Source organism: Salmo salar, chromosome ssa01, assembly GCF_905237065.1.
Source record: "Salmo salar chromosome ssa01, Ssal_v3.1, whole genome shotgun sequence".
In the NCBI taxonomy this organism is placed as follows: Eukaryota; Metazoa; Chordata; class Actinopteri; order Salmoniformes; family Salmonidae; genus Salmo; species Salmo salar.
The window spans coordinates 140,142,554-140,164,464 of record NC_059442.1 but is presented as its reverse complement, the minus strand read 5'-3'; the positions used below and the strand labels follow the sequence as shown (position 1 = coordinate 140,164,464).

Genomic DNA, 21,911 nt, shown 5'->3' with positions numbered 1-21,911 from the left:
GCGTTAGCTTTCATTCAAATAAGCATACCAATTTTGAGTTGCAACTCTTTTCCCTATTAATTCCTAGTACGTCACCCCTCTTCTCATCACATTGCATATAGCCTTCTACAGCTTTTCACAAACAGTATATTATATATAATGAATAACCTATTTTCTGACTGGCAAATTCAGAGGGTAGGGTAGCTTTCAAGTAAGATTGACGGTAGCAGAATTGCCCAGGCAGTCAGATTTCTACTTAGCCAGAGTTCATCCCAAAGTTACCCCTGCAATTATCAAGAAACATCAGCCACCTCTCCTGCATTCAGTGTCAGAGGTCACTCCATTTACCATAACGTCTTCTTTATACCGCCTTTTCTTTATCTGAAAGGGTAGGAGCAAAAACATTAAATGGTTAAAAAACACGTTCAAATTCCACCTATGGCTCTAAAACCGAGCCGTAAAACATGTTCTGTCTTTGGGATGACACTCACTTAGTTGAACCAATCCCAAAGCTTTACAGAATTGCATTACTCTTGTTCTAGTCATTGCTTCAGAATTTCACTGGTCACTTTAAGTTTTCCTCGTATGTTATCCTCTTGGGGCTAGGTGGGACGCTAGCGTGGTGCACTCCATCAACAGCAGGTGCATTTCAAGAGCGGCAAATTTGAATCCAAATAAATGTCAAAATTCAAATTTTTCAAAAATACAACTATGTTACACCATTTGAAAGATAAACATCTCCTTAATCTAACCACGTTTTACGATTTCAAAAAGGTTTTACGGCGAAAGCATAAATTTAGAGTATGTTAGGACAGTACATTTACAAGAGTTGTGTGTAATGTTTTGTCAAGTCAAAGACAGGGTCACCAAAACCATAAAACCAGCTAAAATGATACACTAACCTTTTACAATCTCCATCAGATGACACTCCTAGGACATTATGTTAGACAATGCATGCATTTTTAGTTCTATCAAGTTGATATTTATATCCAAAAACAGCGTTTTACTATGGCATTGATGTTGAGGAAATCGTTTCCCTCCAATAACCGGCAGTCAAGTCAGCGCCACAAATTAAATAATTAAAATTAGAAAACATTGGTAAAATATTATATTGTCATTTAAAGAATTATAGATTTACATCTTTTGAACGCAATCAACTTGCCAGATTTAAAAATAACCTTACTGGGAAATCACACTTTGCAATAATCTGAGCACTGTGCCCAGAAAAATACGCGTTGCGATACAGACTAGACGTCATGTTGGGGAGATCTAAAATCGAAAATACTATGTAAATAATCCATTACCTTTGATTCTCTTCATCAGATGTCACTTCCAGGTATCACAGGTCCATAACGAATGTAGTTTTGTTCAAAAAAGCTCATCATTTATGTCCAAAAATCTCCGTCTCGTTAGCACATGATGTAAGCCAGCCGGACTTCTCGTCATGAACGAGGGGAAAAAATATATTTCCGTTCGTTCAAACATGTCAAACGTTGTATAGCATAAATCATTAGGGCCTTTTTTAACCAGAACATGAATAATATTCAAGGTGGACGAATGCATAGTCTTTTATAACGTATTGGAACGAGGGTACCCAACATGAAGTAGCGCCAGGTGTCTAATGGGACATCACCGTTCCATGGCTCTTGTTCGGTCAGATCTCCCTCCAGAAGACTCAAAACACTTTGTAAAGGCTGGTGACATCTAGTGGAAGCAATAGGAAGTGCCAAAATATTCCTAAACCCCTGTGTTTTTCAATGGGATAGGTTTAAAGTCAATACAACACATCAGGTATCCACTTCCTGTCAGAAAATGTCTCAGGGTTTTGCCTGCCAAATGAGTTCTGTTATACTCACAGACACCATTCAAACAGTTTTGGAAACTTTAGAGTGTTTTCTATCCATATATAATAAGTATATGCATATTCTAGTTACTGGGTAGGATTAGTAACCAGATTAAATCGGGTACATTTTTTTTATCCAGACGTGCAAATGCTGCCCCCTAGACCCAACAGGTTAAGCACCAACCATTTAGATTGCTCGTCTGCTGCTAGGTTACTATTATTAACTTCTCTAGGGCCAGTGGGACGATTTCGTCCCACCTACGTAACAGCCAGTGGAATCCCGTGGCGCGTTATTCAAATACCTTAGAAATGCTATTACTTCAATTTCTCAAACATATGACTATTTTACACCATTTTAAAGACAAGACTCTCGTTAATCTAACCACACTGTCCGATTTCAAAAAGGCTTTACAACGAAAGCAAAACATTAGATTATGTCAGCAGAGTACCCAGCCAGAAATAATCAGACACCCATTTTTCAAGCTAGCATATAATGTCACATAAACCCAAGCCACAGCTAAATGTAGCACTAACCTTTGATGATCTTCATCAGATGACAACCCTAGGACATTGTTATACAATACATGCATGTTTTCTTCAATCAAGTTCATATTTATATCAAAAACCAGCTTTTTACATTAGCATGTGACGTTCAGAACTAGCATACCCCCCGCAAACTTCCGGTGAATTTACAAAAAATTTACTAAATTACTCACGATAAACGTTCACAAAAAGCACAACAATTATTTTAAGAATTATAGATACAGAACTCCTCTATGCACTCGATATGTCCGATTTTAAAATAGCTTTTCGGTGAAAGCACATTTTGCAATATTCTAAGTAGATAGCCCGGCATCACAGGGCTAGCTATTTAGACACCCAGCAAGTTTAGCACTCACCAAAGTCAGATTTACTATAAGAAAAATGTTATCACCTTTGCTGTTCTTTGTCAGAATGCACTCCCAGGACTTCTACTTCAATAACAAATGTTGGTTTGGTTCAAAATAATCCATAGTTATATCCAAATAGCGGCGTTTTGTTCGTGCGTTCAAGACACTATCCAAAAGGGTAAATAAGGGTGACGAGCATGGCGCATTTCGTGACCAAAAAATTCTAAATATTCAATTTCCGTACTTCGAAGCATGTCAACCGCTGTTTAAAATCAATTTTTATGCCATTTTTCTCGTAAAAAAGCGATAATATTCCGACCGGGAATCTGCGTTTAGGTAAAAAGACGAAAGAAAATAAAGCACGGGGTCACCTCGTGCACGCGCCTAAGCCCATTGTCCTCTGATCGGCCACTTGCCAAAAGCGATAATGTGTTTCAGCCTGGGGCTGCCTCGATATCATTCAGCTTTTTCCCGGGCTCTGAGAGCCTATGGGAGCCGTAGGAAGTGTCACGTTACAGCAAAGATCCTCAGTCTTCAATAAACAGAGACAAGAAGCTCAAGGAATAGTCAGAGAGGGCACTTCCTGTAAGGAATCTTCTCAGGTTTTTGCCTGCCATATGAGTTCTGTTATACTCACAGACACCATTCAAACAGTTTTAGAAACTTTAGGGTGTTTTCTATCCAAAGCCAATAATTATATGCATATTGTAGTTACTGGGCAGGAGTAGTAACCAGATTAAATCGGATACGTTTTTTATCCGGCCGTGTCAATACTGCCCCCTACCCCCAACAGGTTAATTGCCTACCGTCTGTAAACTGTGTCTTAACAACCATTCCACAAGTGCATGTTTATTAATTGTTTATGGTTCATTGAACAAGCATGGCAAACAGGGTTTAAACCCTTTACAATGAAGATCTGTGAAGTTATTTGGATTTTTACGAATTATCTTTGAAAGACAGGAACCTGAAAAAGGGACGTTTCTTTTTTTGCTGAGTTTATGAAGGACACTTAATCTGAGGGGTATACTACAAAGCAGGATCAATGAGTTAGCCAGCTTTCTTTGAAAGATTAGCTTGAAATGGTCAATCAACAAATTTCAAAGTTTAGATTTCTTAATGAAACAGAAAATCAAGTTATTTTGGGTTGCTTATCAAAACTAGCTGGCTAATGCATTGATTCTGCTTTCTACTATACACCTCAGGTCTGATCTATACTTTGATCTTAGGCTTTTCTTGATCTTCATGCAGGTTCCTAGCACCCTCATGTTTTGCGTCTTAATTATTCTCTTTATCTCTCCTCTAGTGTCCATAGGAAAGGAGCCGATTTGGAATGCTAATGAGTTTGCACAGTATATGCCAACCCTACCAAGTCACATCAGGCTAGGATGATTGAAACATCCAGCATCTCCAGCACAAAAAGGTAACTTTCTTGCATTTATTTTCTTAGAATGATGGATTTAAGAAACATCAGGACATCTTCAACGTAATTGCGAAAAAGGAATGCGATAGGTCAAAAGGCTATCAGCTCAATGGAAAACTGAAAACACATTAAATAGTGGGAAAACTGTATGATTAATCTGACCATGATTGTTATGGACATTTTCCCAAAACTTGCATTACAATATTAGAACTTGTCATTAACTACTAGCTCCTCTAATTGCATTCTTTGTCCATCTAATTAGCTGTAAGGTGGTGGTTTTACAGCAGGCTGCAGCGTGTGGGAGGGTTGTGTCGAATTGCAGATCAGGGTCAGGTTGAACACCGATGAGCTAGGGGCATTCTGGCAAGACTGCACAGAATGAGAACGCTGCAGCGAGATGAAAGGCTCATCACGCTGTAGTAATCCTCCCCCTGCTCTCCCATCATTACCTCTATTTCCTCTCCCTCCCCCTTTTCAGTCCTTCATCTGAACCCCTTTACAGTTACTGTAAGTCTGTTAGTCTCAGGGCTGAAACTCTGACTTTTCAGACTCACTGTTACATATCAGACAAAATTCAGTATGTGACCTGAATAGAAAGGCAATGTTTATATGACCCCCTTTCAAACAGTCCCTTATTTGATACTTTCTTGTAGGTATACCACCTTTTCTACATCTCAGTGCAGAGCCGGCATCGGTGAGGGGTGGGAGTAGCTGAGGGGTATGCCGTTCTGGCCATAGCCTACTACTTGTATCTATAATTACATTTACATCTCACATTTGTCATTTAGCAGACGCTTATCCAGAGCGACTTAATGCATTCATTTTAAGAGATCTAGGTGAGACAACCATATTTCACTGTCATAGTAAGTTCATTTTTGTTCAATAAAATAGCAAAGTTGGACCTAGTAGGAAATGACAATTGTGAGTGTTTGTTTTTTGGGGGGATTTAGTAAAGATACTCTGAAGAGGTATGTTTTCAGAAGCTGGACTGGGACTCTACTGTTCTGACTTTAAGTCACACATCTGTGGAACTTGTTCAGTTTGTCTCAGTTGTTGAATCTTATGTTCATACAAATATTTACACATGTTAAGTTTTCTGAAAACAAACACAGTTGACAGTGTCATGACGTTGCCCTCTTTGAGTACAGGGAGAACAGTTGACCCCCTCCCCCTTGCACCATCCCCCAACCTACCTCCCCCCCACCCAGGCCCTGTGTGAAGGGGTGGTAAAATTCTAAGAGGAGAATCTCCTGCCACATGGCCCAGTTGAGACACAGAGGGGTTTCATAGATAGACCAAGGAAATTCTTCCAACTCACAGAATTGGGGAACCGAACAACATTTATGTTCTGGAGAAGGTATAAAAGATTGGTGAAGAATCCAGCTACGAACTGGTCCGCTTGGTACAATTTTGTGATACTCAGAAGAGACAATTTACATTTACATTTAAGTCATTTAGCAGACACTCTTATCCAGAGCGACTTACAAATTGGTGCATTCACCTTATAATATCCAGTGGAACAACCACAATATAGCCATATTACCATAAAACTGTTTATATAATAGCCTCAGCTATGGGACTTGCATCCAAATGGTTGTATAAAATGTATTAATAAGGATAAAGCTATTTGGAATACGTTGAGATGCCATGTACTGATGTTAATGTGACAGAATGTATTTCTGTTCAAAGCTTAGATCAGTCATCGGCACGCCCCCCAGGGACACAGACAGGACCAGGCGTCATGTGACAAGCCTGTTCTATGTTCACGTATAAAACCCCACCCTGATTTACTTTCTTTAGACCAGCTTACCTCAGAAGAGAGAGCCAAGGTTTGACCCCAAATTCCTCTACTGAAAGTTAACTATACCACATGGTTAAACTTTTAGACTATTGAGACCGACAGAATAATAACAAGTCTTTGATATTAATTAATAGTCTGCAGCTAGAAATTATATCATTGAACGCGAAGACCGACTAAACATCCATTCTATAATGACATTAATGAATGTCGCTTTGAAAGATCCATTCTAACCGAGAGAGAGAGAACAGGACAAAAACTCTCAAACAGGACAAAAACTCTCCAACAAGGATCCCGATGACACACTGAGCGTAAATATATATTGATTGCAATTGTACCCGAATGAGTGAGCGTTCATGTGCAAAGGATTAGCATGTCAATTGTTAATATTAATTAACTCTGTGTGCCTCCTCAGCTGCCCTTTATGACCCTTTGTTTAACAAGACACCAGCCATGGCTGTTTAGCCCACTAGGGCACATTACTCTACCAATTCTTTGTTACAATAACTACTGTTTGTATGCTTTCTGTGAATTACTTAGTTTAGTAAATAAATGATTTTAAGACAATTGATGTATGGATGACTTTAGTAAAGGCTGGATTCGTGCAGATACAACAATTTACGACGTTTGGAATGAGACTGGACGCGAGGTAAAATACACCATTTAAACCAGAAGATAATCGGCCTATACTATATAATGTTATAATATAGGAAAGTTATATTAGGAAAATTATAACTTTGTAATCTGAATATTTTCCTTGGTGCCCCGATCTCCTAGTTAATTACAATTAAACGATTAATCAGTTTAATCGCGTGATAATAATTACAGGGAGTTAATTGATAAACATGTCTTCAGTTTAATGGTGCCCAAAAGACACGACAACAGTGAGAGGACGTTTCTTTTTTTTGCTGAGTTGATATGCAGAACATTACATTTAACCTCAGGTTTCATTGTATAGCCAAATCAATGATTACACCAAATAGGGCAAAGCCCTCTATTGTCCTGTGGTCATTGTTATAGGTACTGTATAGTGGTTGTCTACTGAGACAGAGTTTGAAAACAGTGTACAGTTTATGATTTCCTGTGCCATTTGTCTGCTGAATTTGTCCAATAAATCCCAGGTTTATGTCAAGAACAGGTTCTGAGATGGCAGGCCAAGACAGACAAGGCAAAAGGTTAACTGCAAATCTCAGGGAGTACATAATAACAAAATAAATTAACACCATTCAAACAATCACACCAAACTCAGTCCTAGAGAAGACTGTTCGTCCATGCTGCTGGAGGGTCGTCAAGATGGCCGCTGCCACCACCCGTCGATCAACCATCCGCCATTGGTTCATTTGTCGGTAGTCGTTCACCAGTCGTTCCTCGTCATCATCAAGCGACTGTGGCACCCAGCCCATGGTTCGGTCAATTACAGGCCACAGATTGGGGGGGGGGACATGCATGAGCAGGGAGCTGTTCTGAACAGAAGTTGTTAACCACACATGCTTGGGTCCCCCTCATCGGTGGCTAGGTGTGGCAGTTCGATGTTGGCGTTCTCAGCAACCCACCAAGAGTGAACTGGAAGCTCCATTTAAGGTGCTCAGGTAGCTCGTTAGTTGATTAGGCCCAGGTGTGGCAGACCTGGGCCAACGCAGTCTCCAAGAAGACCAGCCAATGAGGAGGAGTCTACAATCAATCTATCAATTAAGAAACACAAGAGGGAGAAACACAGCAACCATAGACATAGAGAATCATGCAAAATTAGAATAAGGCATGCAAAATATGTTAAATAAAAGACTGCAAAATCTAAATAATTAATAAAGACTCCAATGGTGGGGCCAACACGTGACATCTACTCTCTCATATAATTTATTACAGTAGCTATACCAAAGAAAGTAGAGCAGGTTATCTCACGATATCTCAGCAGCACATGGAGATGACTGAAGAATTTACATATCAAACAAACCCAAATGTGCCAATTTTGATAAGGGTGTCCGTTTACTGCCTGTAGACATTGAAGCTCTGCACTTTCGCCCTTCTTTGAAAAGAAGTTTAGAATACCTTATATATGATTCTCTTTTTTAAGAGGGTAGTATTGATGTACTGATATAAATGAGTTTAACAGAATTTCAAAACAAAACATTTAGTCATATTTTGATGGCTCCTAAATGACCTGTTATCCCCATTGTAAAAGCTGTATGAGAGGAGGAGACGATAAATATAATGATTATCCTCTCTAGCTCAGTTAGCTACCATTATTTTTCCCATTAGACGGCTCTGCAAGCGTTATGTCAAAATGTGTCCGTTACTCACCAAATATGGAGTTTCGCATAGCAACTAATTTACTGCCGCACTTCCAAAAAAGGTCTAAATAAAAATGTACCCCCAAAATAATTAAATAATGCCTTGTCTCAAAATAATGTATTGTTTTTGACCAAGTGTGCGGGTGCCAAATACACCTCTTCGGGAAAGATCATTGTAAAGATCTACCCTACAGTACATTGTCTTCCTAATCTACTTACATGAAATATTATTGCATTCCGTGTAGAGCGTGTGAAACAACAGGTTGATATAACATTCATACACTGTTGTAGGTGATGAAATCAATGATCTTACTTACGGGATACTGTACTGCTGCTGTATCAGCCGACCTGTGCGTGGCAGTAATTAGTGATTTTATTGGAGGTGCCGAAGAGGCGGATTTGGCACATGCACACTTGGTCAAAAAACATACATTCTTTCCAGACGAGACATCTTGTCGGTTGCTTGTACATTTAGACCTTTTTTGGAAGTACATACCGGGCGTGACGGCGGTAAAGGACGATAGCTGCTTAACGAATATCCATATTTGGTGAGTAACGAACATATTTTCATAACGCTTGCAAAGCTAGCTAATGGGAAAATGAATGGTAGCTAACTGGGCTAGAGATGAGACTCACCATATTCATTGCCGCCGCCTCTGCCCAGATACTGGTTCATATGAGAGTGTGAAATGTTATCATGATGATTACACTCCTACTTTAGGTACACTCTGCTGTACCTCAACTTTGACATCAACCCCCCACGACATCCCCTATACCTTAATCTGACACCCTCGCATCCTCATCTCATAAATCATTTACAGAGAAAATGAAAAGGGCTGAGAGATCTCATTGTGTCTCCTGTCAATGTACACATCTCAAATGGTCCTATCAAGGGTTGGAGTAGCATGACACACTGGGTTGAGGATAACAATCAACTACTCTGGGAGATAAGACTAGAGAAGGAGTGGGTTTTCTGCTATTCATTTCCTGATCTGTATATCCATGTTTGTCTTTGATCCTGCAGTCAGATTAATCTGGAGAATCAGCAGAAAGCACTAAAGATATCTCTATTGCCCAAATGCAAACTGGGACATGTGTAAAGGGTGATGCAATCCATCTGCTCCCGCCCATCTCCCCCTCTGTGTCTGTGTCTGAACTCCCATAGTTCTCCCTCTGTCTTTGTCTTTTCTGTCTGTATCTCTCTCTTTCTGTATTTTTCTTTCTTTCTCTGTCTTAACTCTCTGTCTCTCTCACTTGTGACATTGAGAGACACACAATGTATTACTACCCTGTCCCTTGTGCTTCTCAGTTCAAAGTAGGCCTTGCTATTGGTTCAAATGTTGCTCTAGCTGAGTAAATTTTAAGGCATCCCTGGTCATCCTTGGTGTTGGGTGGTAGTGTGACATGTTGCTGCGTGATTTAAGGTGTTCTCTTACCACTTAGACAAGGGGCTGGAGCTGGGTCCAGGGCAGAGACTAGGCAAGCTAGGCTAATTGCCAGGTTCTTAAATGGAAAAGCGTTGGCTGTTCTACCAGACACTATTAACTCTGACAAGACCTCATTGAGCATTGTGATGAGTTCATAGTCAGGCCGGTGTCCATATATCCCAACAATGGCCAAAAAACATACTGATTTGAGTATTGGAGCAAAAAAGCAGAATGCATAACTGGCAGGCCCCGGCAGTCTCTGAGACTTTAACGATGATGGATTTAGTGAAAAGCCATTCATGTCTCTCTCTATGATGCGCTGTCAGATTGACTCATGGGACCTCTTTGATGAGCCACAATACATCATCACGGGAAATGCACCTGACTGAACGCTCAACATTTTTGGGAAAACAGAAAAAGGGGGCCGACTGACAAACCAATTTTCATCCTGAATGAATTGTTCCGAGGCGGGAGACGTGATGAAGATTAAATACATTGGAGACAGCTGTGTTTCTCTTTAGTGAGAAGGTCCCCCAATCCACCCCTAGCGCAGTCTGTATTAAGACGGTGGTGGGTTGCTTATCTCTGCTAGAATGATACGTAGCATTTGTTTCACTAGAGAACTACAGGATATGTTAATAAGCATCTGTCAGCTCCATAACCCTTGCGTCTCGTTTAGCAGTGGATTTGTCATTGAACAGCACCTCACAAAGCTCCAGAGGAGAAATAATGACATCTTTGGCTACATTTTTTGACTACTTGTACATCATATACTAGGCATTGATGTGAAAAGGTTATTTTGTTTTCGCTGGGACTCATAATAGAAATGAGAAACTTTTCTGTTCACAGCAGAAAGTGTTCTATGTTCACAATCTAGCTCTCTCAGGGTAAATGGAAGTGCAGTCCCTTCTCACTGTACTGAACCTCTAGTACATGAGCAATGGCCTCAATTATCATGAAAAGACGCCTACATTATTTCTGCTTGACCTCCTAGTAACCCTTTCTTTTCACATACTTATTTCATATCTGGATGTGTATTGTCTCTAAGAAATATACCAAAACAACCTCCACTCTAGACTCACATTTGTATTCTCCCAAGGGCTGTGTGGTGAAAGCCTATCCAACTGAATTGCCCTCTCCTCTCTCTCCTTCCCTCTCTCTGCCCTCTCTTTTTCTCAACCACATTCTGCCCAAAAAGGGAACTATTCTGCCAGAAACAGCAGCACTCTGATTGCCCCCAGGACCGTACCTGAAGCACGACTCTTAAACAGAGGATACATACTTTGTATACTTTGAGTTCATGAGCACTGGGGAGCAGGGTCACCTGTGAAGTTGATGTGAATCTCATGGCTGGGGAAAAACAGTAATACATCTAGATAGTTACTAGCAATGGGTAGAATGAGGGATGGATGAATTTAGTTTGTTATGGACCATATACCTTTGGTTACGATTTAGACACATCAAATGGCAAAACGTTTTGTCAATCTAACTATAATCTCAGAAAAAAATCGAATCATCCTGAATTGACCTCTTGGTGCCAGTATTATTTAGCTGCAAGCATGATGAAGTTATTTGGGAGTTTGGAGCTTGGAGCTTGGCGTGTATCACACTCTGATCAATGTTGTTGAATCAGGGTTCAGAATTTTTTTTTTTATATACATTCTGATTGAGGCAGGCTAGACATAAACACACAGAAGCCAATTATCTTGAAGAATGTAGTTGACCTAGTTTGCAGTAAGGTGATTTTAATCTTTGTGTGTACCAGTGTCCACGCAAAATGTCATTTTGGGAATGAATAAAAAAAGTATATAGTAAGTTCTATTAAACATTTTAATGAGTGCTCTTTTAGCGTTTTGAATCCCAATATTGTTTTATTAACAATTTTCTGTCTAGTGAGGAAATATTTGAAGATTGGAAGTCTAGAAACAAAATTAATGATAGGGGCTGTCAAAATCACACTGTTCCACATCACATCCATCACATGTAGGCTACCCAGGGGTTTTCAGTTCACGGTACTCACAAAAGAAGCTGCAAGAACTTCAGACATTGACCCATTTCCTTGCTCTTTATTCTACTCTCTATCAGTGGAGTTCAGATTTGTCGAGGGGGTAAGAATTTGGTATGGCGCTTTGATCAATGAGACGTTTCTGTGTCATTTACAAACAGTATGTTGTTTACTCATGTAATCGAACAAGTTTGTTTTAAGCCGTAAAGTACTCCCAACTGAAATTACATTTGAAATTATAAGTTTACATACACTTAGGTTGAAGTCATTAAAACTTGTTTTTCAACCACTCCACAAATTTCTTGTTAACGAACTATAGTTCTGGGAAGTCGGTTAGGACATCTACTTTGTGCATGACACAAGTCATTTTTCCAACAATTGTTTACAGACAGATTATTTCACTTATAATTCACTGTCACAATTCCAGTGGGTCAGAAGTTTACATTTCTGTAGAGGTATAGGCAGAATGCTGCAGTGACTTCCCCAAACTAAAGATGCATGTGTCAAACACTGGCCGTGCATTCTGCAAGATTGATTTTCCTTTCAAACTATTTAAAACTAAATGCTACATCCCATACTTCTATGCAAAATATGAATTGTGTTCAATATTTTGTTTATCAATACATGATTGTGTTTCTATCTCCTGCCTTGGTATAGGTGTGACGTGGTGAGGGTGGACACAGTGGCAGAGAAGAGACCAGATGAGGAATTAGTGGTTAAGGATAAACATAATACTTTACTGAGAAACAGTAGCAGCAGGATCACAGTACACTTGAAAAACAACAAACACAAAGTCTCAACTCCTCACTCAGGAAACAAATACACACAGTAAACAATTCAAGCTTCTGCAAAGGATAACAGAAAACACACCTCTTTTAACAGGGAAATCATAACGAGTAAATAGGACACACCTGAGTGTCGTTAATGTCTCTAGGACGGTCTCTGCCGCCCTCTGGTGACAGGTGGAACCATGACAATAGGCTCTGAAATGAAATAGGCTAGGCTATGATGTCGTGCTCCTAATCCTATCACACAGCAATATTGTAGCCTACCTAGACTGTCACATACTGTCAAGGCTACCAGTCCATTTACTTTCGAGCATGCTTGGCTATTGAATGAATGATTGATAAATGGTAGCCTACTATTTGTTGTGTAGCGGGAATAATTTAAACCAGTTATGTCAGAAAAGGAGCGATGTCCATAATCATATGATTATGATTTAGGCCTATATAATGAAAGTAAAATAAACATATTAGATGACATGCTGCTATTCAATCTCCTTACCAATGGAAAATGCATACATTTTATCATTGGGCCTACTTTTTAATCAGTGGTGTAAAGTACTTAAGTAAAAATACTTTAAAGTACTACTTAAGTCATTTTTGGGGGTATCTGTACTTAACTTTACTATTTGTATTTTTGAAATAGTTTGCTTTTACTTCACTATGTTCCTAAAAACAATTATCCATACATTTTCCCTGAGATGCAAAAGTGCTCATTTACATTTTGAATGCTTAGCAGGACAGGAAAATGGTCCAATTCACTCGCATAACAAGAGAACATCTCTGGTCAACCTTACTGCCTCTGATCTGGCATTTTAAATGATGTCTGAATAAAAAAAAATGAATAAAATTGTGCTGTCTGGTTTGCTTAATATAAGGAATTTGAAATTATTTATACTTTTTGATACTTACAGTTGAAGTCGGAGGTTTACATACACTTAGGTTGGAGTCATTAAAACTCATTTTTCAACCACTCCACCAATTTCTTGTTAACAAACTATAGTTTTGTGCATGACAGAAGTAATTTTTCTAACAATTGTTTACAGACAGATTATTTCACTTATAACTCACTGTGTCACAATTCCAGTGGGTCAGAAGTTTACATACACTAAGTTGACTGTGCCTTTAAACAGCGTGGAAAATTCCAGTAAATGATGTCATGGCTTTAGAAGCTTCTGATAGGCTAATTGACATCATTTGAGTCAATTGGAGGTGTACCTGTGGATGTATTTCAAGGCCTACCTTCAAACTCAGTGCTTCTTTGCTTGAAATCATGGGAAAATGAAAAGAAATCAGCCAAGACCTCAGAAAAAAATGTGTTGACCTCCACAAGTCTGGTTCATCCTTGGGAGCAATTTCCAAATGACTGAAGGTACCACGTTCATTTGTATAAACAATAGTGCGCAAGTATAAACACCATGGAACCACGCAGCCGTCATAATGCTCAGGAAGGAGACGCATTCTGTCTCCTAGATATGAATGTACTTTGGTGCGAAAAGTGCAAATCAATCCCAGAACAACAGCAAAGGACCTTGTGAAGATGCTGGAGGAAACGGGTACAAATGTATCTATATCCACAGTAAAACGAGTCCTATATTGACATAACCTGAAAGGCCGCTCAGCAAGGAAGAAGCCACTGCTTCAAAATCGCCAGTCTATGGTTTGCAACTGCACATGGGGACAAAGATTGTACTTTTTGGAGAAATGCTCTCTGGTCTGATGAAACAAAAATAGAACTGTTTGGCCATAATGACCATCGTTATGTTTGGAGGAAAAATGGTGGGGGGCTAGCAAGCCGAAGAACACCGTCCCAACTGTGAAGAACGGGGGTGGCAGCATCATGTTGTGGGGGTGCTCTTCTGCAGGAGGGACTGGTGCACTTCACAAAATACATAGCATCATGAGGAGGGAAAATTATGTGGATATATTGAAGCAACATCTCAAGACATCAGTCAGGAAGTTAAGGCTTGGTCACAAATGGGTCTTCCAAATGGACAATGACCCCAAGCATGCTTCCAAAGGTGTGGCAAAATGGCTTAAGGACAACAAAGTCAAGGTATTGGAGTGGCCATCACAAAGCCCTGACCTCAATCCTATAGAAAATGTGTGGGCAGAACTGAAAAAGCGTGTGCGAGCAAGGAGGCCTACAAACCTGACTCAGTTACACCAGCTCTGTCAAGAGGAATGGGCCAGAATTCACCCAACTTATTATGGGAAGCTTGTGGAAGGCTACCCAAAACGTTTGACCAAAGTTAAACAATTTAAAGGCAATGCTACCAAATACTAATTGAGTGTATGTACACTTCTGACCCACTGGGAATGTGATTAAAGAAATTAAAGCTGAAATAAATAATTCTCTCTACTATTATTCTGACATTTCACATTCTTAAAATAAAGTGGTGATCCTAACTGACCTACGACAGGTAATTGTTACTAGGATTAAATGTCAGGAATTGTGAAACTGAGTTTAAATGTATTTGGCTAAGGTGTATGTAAACTTCCGACTCCAACTGTAAGTATATTTTAGCAATTACATTTACTTTTGATACTTAAGTTTATTTAAAACCAAATACCTTTAGACTTTTACTCAAGTTGTATTTTACTGGGTGACTTTCACTTTTACTTGATTCATTTTCTACTAAGGTGTCTTTATTTTTACTCAAGTATGACAATTGGGTACTGATTTGATATAATGACGATATCAATCAGTTCTGAGTTCATTGTCGGAATTACCTTGCAGCGCATGATTATGAGGTGTTTGAGCTTGACTGGCATAGATGTTTCCGGTCTTGTGGCCTACTAACTACAGTTCTTGGTTGAGGGGTGTTCCATGTTTCATAATTTTTGACAGATAGTCTCTGTCACTCCTCTTCTGACAGGGCATTGCTTCACTGGTGTGTCTACATTAAAATGAGAGTTGTCAGTATTATTTCCAAAACTTTTACATTCAAACTTTCCTATTTAACTTTGTATGTATCTAACCAAGAGCTGAAATTTTGTTCTGAATTAATAATATTGGATCGCTTCCATTTTAAAATAGAAGGGTTGTCTGTCATCTCATTCCATCATATCATTGGTTAGGAAAGTATGTACTGTAAAGAAAAAACAGTGCTTTAAACTTCATCATAATACACACACTTCTCAATTGTATAACACCCCAGAGTTGTGATATCCTTCAAACAACGATAATGTAGAAACATGCATACCACATCCATCCATTGCCATTTCCTTCATCTGCACATATTTTAAATCAATACAAATTGTACTCTTATAAAATGAATTGCATGTCATTTTACATGATCAAAGGACATTAACCTTTTACTGCAGTGGGTGAAATCAGGTCACACAGCGTGTTTATTGGTAGTCTTGGTACTTTGAAACAAAAGTATACACCTTACACACATAGTTCTGGGCTTTAAAAAAGAAGACACCTGTACCATGTCAGATGTAGAGTTGAAATGTATTACACTTTGAGGTTTCACCCCAATATTACACTTTATATACATCACAGAAGACTGAAATATAACAAAACCATTTGACATAGAAACACCGGATTTTCAGCGACAAAAAAAAGGCAGAAATTATGAAAGATATTAATAGAATTCCACTCGAGGCCACTGGAGGGTGATTTGGTCTGCAGAAAAGGTCTGCAGAAAAGGGCTACATGCCATTGTCAATCCGAATTGATCAGTAGGAGAAATTAAGACTTGTACAAACAGTACATAGCCATTTGGATAGTCATCACACATGTATTGTAACTGACATTTGCAACCACAATAAGCTGTGACCAGTGGAGGTCGGTGCCATTTATGATGGGGGAGGACGACATGTTTTTCTTCATGAGTATGGCCTTATTTCTATTACAGCATATTGGATGACTGTCATTCATTCCATTCACCCAGTTCAATGTAACATCGATAGGTTTAGGCTACTACATGATACTCAAATTTTCCCTATACCCGTCATGAGGTTTCTACAACCTCGCCTATGAATGAAAGTTTACAACGTAGGTGCACATAGGTCGAGAAAGAAATTTGACAGTGACACACATTCAATACCACCTTGCACACTCAAGCTGATCTAGGGTGTAATCATTAGACCAACAGTTGCAAATTTGAGTTTTTATTGGACAAATTCAGGTATATTTCAAGATGGCGCCGGAGAACAGGGCTTTACGTATTCCTTACCAATTGTGTATTTTTGTTTGTTTCTTTGCATTGTTTGTAACTTCTTTTTTTTTAACAAATTTTGTACATAATGTTGCTGCTAGCGTCTCTTATGACCGGAAATAACTTCTGGACATCAGAACTGCGATTAATCACCACGGACTGGCAGAATTCTTTTTTTCTTTTAACGAGTCCGACGAGCCCGACATGAATGATATACTGCTTTCTCGGGAACAGGCCCAGATCCCCTCTTTTTCCATATTATCGAAAGTAACGTCATAGTCAACATAGCTAATAGAACTAATGCGTTAGTAAACCTGCTACAATCATGCAGTAACGTTACAGTGTATAGTCAGTAAGCAGTTTAGCAGTTACACCAGCAGGCCCTGGTGGTAATAAATTAGTAAAACCAAAAGCTTACCTTGACTTGGAAGAGTTCCAGGGTTGTGTTGGATAGTCATAGCAGGCAAGCATGGTTTTTTGAGTAGGCTAAACTAGCTAGCTGTATTTGCTAGCTAAGCAAGTGAAATAAAAAATGTTGAAATAGCTCTCTATCTCTTGCTCTCCTTCATTTTTGAAGAAATTAATTTGTTCAAAACTGTTCAATTATTGTCCTTCTCTATCTTTGAGTCAACTACTCACCACATTTTATGCGGTGCTAGCTAGCTGTAGCTTATGCTTTCAGTACGAGATTCATTCTCTGATCATTTGATTGGGTGAACAACATGTCAGTTCATGCTGAAAGATCTCTGATAGGTTGTAGGACATACTCCGGAAGTTGTCATAATTACTGTGTAAGTCTATGGAAGGGGGTGAGAACCATGAGCCTTCTAGGTTTTGTATTGAAGTCAGTGTACCCAGAGGGGGATGGAAGCTAGCTGTCCTCCGGTTACACCATGGTGCTACCCTACAGAGTGCTGTTGAGGCTACTGTAGACCTTCATTGCAAAACAGTGTGTTTTAATCAGTTATTTGGTGACATATATTGAGTATAGTTTGATACTTTTTAATTGTTTTACAATTGTATTTTTATGAAATTCACTGAGGAGAATGGTCCTTCCCTTCCTCCTCTTAGGAGCCTCCACTAGCTGTGATAAGGATCTATTAATAATTATGTTTTTTGATAGGCAAGCCCAGGTCACATTTTTTTCCTCAAAGTTCAAACCGCGTAGCAAAACCACTATTCAGGCCGAGAATAGCTTTAAAGGTTTATCTTGCTTATTACACAGGTGCTGATGAAGGACCACCAATCAGAAAATGAATCAGGTCATCTTTTTTTTCTTTTTTTCTCAGAAGTGTCATTTTTGCTGCACTCTGAAATTGGGCTCCACAGTTGATTGAAAGCGCTGGGTTGGCATTTGAGATTCTCTTTTACCATGAAATAGCTTGGGCCCCAGGAAAGGAGGAGAGGATTACCACACCACCATGGTAACAATCACATTAGACAGGAGGAAGGAGGAAGAGGCACTGTAAAAATGTAGGCATGAGCCATCCATGGCTATGCACAATCTATCAGTGTGGACGGACAGTGACACTTGCCTTTGCTGGGAATTTGGAAATTAATTAGGAAATACAAAAAGGACCTTGTGTGACCTTAATTTCATGCACTGTAGGTCATTGTCCAATTTCCTGCCAATTAGAAGTCCCGTGTTGAAAAGCAGCTTTTAAATGTGTCAGCACAACCCCTCCTACCTGTGCTCAGTGTGACAGCTTGATGGATGATTGATGGCTGAGGAAAAGCAACTCACTTTGCAGAATGTCCCATTCCTTATTGCTAAATTGGAATACACATCACTGTGATGTAATTTCCGGTTCAGAGTATCTGCTGACAGGGTTGCCATGTTCGCGGTTTTTCCAGGAATTGGGCTACTATGAAAACTATGTAGAGGGTGAAAAATGTATTGGTCGCGGGTTTTTGGCTGCTTCTAAATTACACCACGGCCTCCATGGCATTTTCCTTTTTTTATTATCTACTGATTTCACTGTGATCTGCTGCTGCTGACCGATAGTCATTGAGGCAGGCTGCTGAATGAGTGAGTGGTGGCAGGGAAGGAGCTTCATATACAGTCATTGGAAGGCAGGGGCGGGCCGGAGGGTGTGTGTGTGTGTGTGTGTAGTACTGTTGAGACAGAGAGCGCTTCTGCTGCAGCAGACAGCTCAGCTGAGTCACGTCAGTGAGAGGAGAGCAGCATGTGCGTATATCATGACAGGCGATGTGAGATTACACAACAAACAGCTAGCTAGCATCATACTTCTTCCTCAAAATTATTATCTTTGTATCCTGACCACCCGCAGTCATTACAGCAAGGGAGAGAAACTGAGAAAGAATCATCCAACAGTTTCAGAGAGAGAGGGGGAGAGAGGGTTGAACACTGTCCTTGCTCTCTGGGTATGTAGCTAGCTAGCTAACAATGGGCAGAAAGTTGAAGTCAGAGGAGAGAGAGAGCAACGTGCAGTGGCTCGAAGGTGAGGACAGAGAAATGAACCGATTTTACTCGCTAGACACAATTCTACTATCAGAAGGCCAGGTAAATGGGCAAAATATGGGCACCATTTTGCAAACACTGGGAAAGAAAACAGGGTATAATGGAATGGATTAAGAGCATCCCAGGAGATGACAGAAAAGCTTACTGTAGGTATTGCAAATCAGAAATGTGAGCCCACCACGCCAATCTTATTTCTCATGCACAAACGGAGAAATGCTGCTCTATTTTCTAATGCAAGAACATTGTTTGACACAGGAACAACGTTTGTAAGAGAGAATAACACAGTTAAACGATCATAGTTACAGATGGATGCACATATTGCATGCCACTCCAGCATTGCAAATGTAAATCACCTGGGATGTGTTGTTGAAGACATTGCAAAGAAAGGAATCAATATCCACAGAACAAAATGCACAGCCCTCAGAAATGCAGTTATAGAGTCTGCAGTACACGAGGAGCTAATAAAGGACATTGGGAATGAGTCTTACTCATTTGATTATTGACGAAAGTACTGATGTCACCACCAAGAAGCAACTGTGGGTGGTGATAAGATACCGCAGCAAGAACCATAAGCACATTTGGAGGAATAATCAACATTCCAGCTGGTAAGTCACTGACTATTGGCAATGTCTTGTTCAAGTTTCTTGATTACAGTAAATTGCCCAGTGATAACTTCATCGGTCTAGCCACAGATGGCTGCAATACAATGTGTGACTAGGGCTGTTGCGGTGACCGTATTACCGCCACACCGGCGGTCACGAGTCATAATGGCAGTCAAATTCCACGTGACCATTTAGTCACGGTAATTAGGCTTCTCCAAGCTCTGATATTCCTGATGGTCATTAGTAGCCTACCAAACCTGCTAACTGCCTGGTACGCAGCACTCTATTGTCCCTTTCATCACGCTGACATCAATGCAAATGTAATCAAAAAATGTATCAAACACTTCATGAGAGCCCATGAGCTCATGTTGCGCAACATTTCTAAAGGCTGTGCAATTCCATCAGCTTTCAATAGGCTATGCCTAATATATTTATTTTTCAACTTTCCTAATATTAAGCACATTGCTTATCTTTACAACAGGAGTATAGCCTACCTGGTTGGCATGAAAAGGAACCACGGGAAAAGCATCCTCCATTCGTTATTTACGTGCATAGATGACCTGTATTTTTTCCCACTGCGCCTGTTTCGAGTTGGGTGCAAGATAATGGTCCATTCTAAATCAAAACAAACTAAAGTGGCCAAATAACTTCTTAAAATTAAGCACATCAAATCCAATCACATTTTATTGGTCACATACATATCTTTTGCAGATGTTATTGCGGGTGTAGCGAAATGCTTTTGTTCCTAGCTCCAACAGTGCAGTAATATCTAACAATTCACAACAATACACCAATCTATAAGTAAAATAATGGAATTAAGAAATACTTAAATATTAGGACGAACAATGTCGGAGTGGCATTGAATAAAATACAGTAGAATACAGTATATACATATGAGATGAGCAAAGCAGTACGTAAACATGATTAAAGTTACTAGTGTTCCACTATTAAAGTGGCCAGTGATTCCATGTCCATGTATATAAGGCAGCAGCCTCTAAGTGGTAGCCGGCTAGTGATGGCTATTTAATTAACAGTCTGATGGTCTTGAGATAGAAGCTGTTTTTCAGTCTCTCGGTCCCAGCTTTTATGCACCTGTATTGACCTTGCCTTCTGGATGATAGCGGGGTGAGCAGGCCGTGGCTTGGGTGGTTGATGTCCTTGATGATCTTTTTGGCCTTCCTGTGACATCGGGTGCTGTAGGTGTCCTGGAGGGCAGGAAGTGTGCCCCCGGTGATGTGTTGGGGAGGCCGCACCACCCTCTGGAGAGTCCTGTGCAGTTGCCATACCAGGCGTTGATACAGCCCGACAGGATGCTCTCAATTGTGCATCTGTAAAAGTTTCTACATTTCTTCATCCTCCTGATCTTGAAGAGGCTGTTGTGCCTTCTTCACCACACTCTCTGTGTGGGTGGACCATTTCAGATTATCAGTGATGTGTGTGCCAAGGAACTTGAAGCTTTCCACCTTCTCTACTGCTGTCCTGTCGATGTGGGTAGGGGCGTGCTCCCTCTGCTGTTTCCTGAAGTCCACAATCAGCTCCTTTGTTTTGTTGACGTTGAGGGAGAGGTTGTTTTCCTGACACCACACTCCGAGTGCCCTCACCTCCTCCCTCTAAGCTGTCTTGTCATTGTTGGCCTACTACTGTCGTGTCGTCTGCAAACTTGATGAATGAGTTGGAGGCATGCGTGCCCACGTAGCCATGGGTGAACAGGGAGTACAGGAGGGGGCTGAGCACGCACCATTGTGGGGCCCATGTGTTGAGGATCAGCGAAGTGGAGGTGTTGTTTCCTACCTTCACCCCTTGGGAGCTGCCCGTCAGAAGGTCCAGGAACCAGTTACACAAGGCGGGATTCAGACCCTGGGCACCAAGCTTAATGATGAGCTTGGAGGGTACTATGGTGTTGAAGGCTGAGCTACAGTCAATGAACAGCATTCTGACATAGGTATTCCTCTTGTCCAGATGGGATAGGGCAGTGTGCAGTGCGATGGCGATTGCATCATCTGTGGATCAATTGGGATGGTAAGCAAATTGAAGTGGGTCTAGGGTGTCAGCTAAGGTGGAGGTGATACGATCCTTAACCAGCCTCTCAAAGGACTTCATAATGACAGAAGTGAGAGCTACAGGGTGGTAGTCATTTAGTTCAGTTACCTTTGTTCCTGTACCCAAGAAAGCAATGGTGAACATCTTGAAGCAAGTGGGGACAGCAGACTGGGATAAGGAGAGATT

General features: G+C 40.3%; 1 long non-coding RNA gene across 1 annotated transcript in view; it reads left to right on the top strand.

The window, feature by feature from the left end:
- LOC106565898 (uncharacterized) overlaps positions 1–21,911 on the top strand; it is a 57,906-nt gene that overhangs the window by 26,340 nt on the left and 9,655 nt on the right. The window contains exon 2 of the long non-coding RNA XR_001319757.2: positions 4,016–4,132. This is a non-coding gene — a long non-coding RNA (uncharacterized lncRNA). The remainder of the gene's footprint in view (positions 1–4,015; positions 4,133–21,911) is intronic.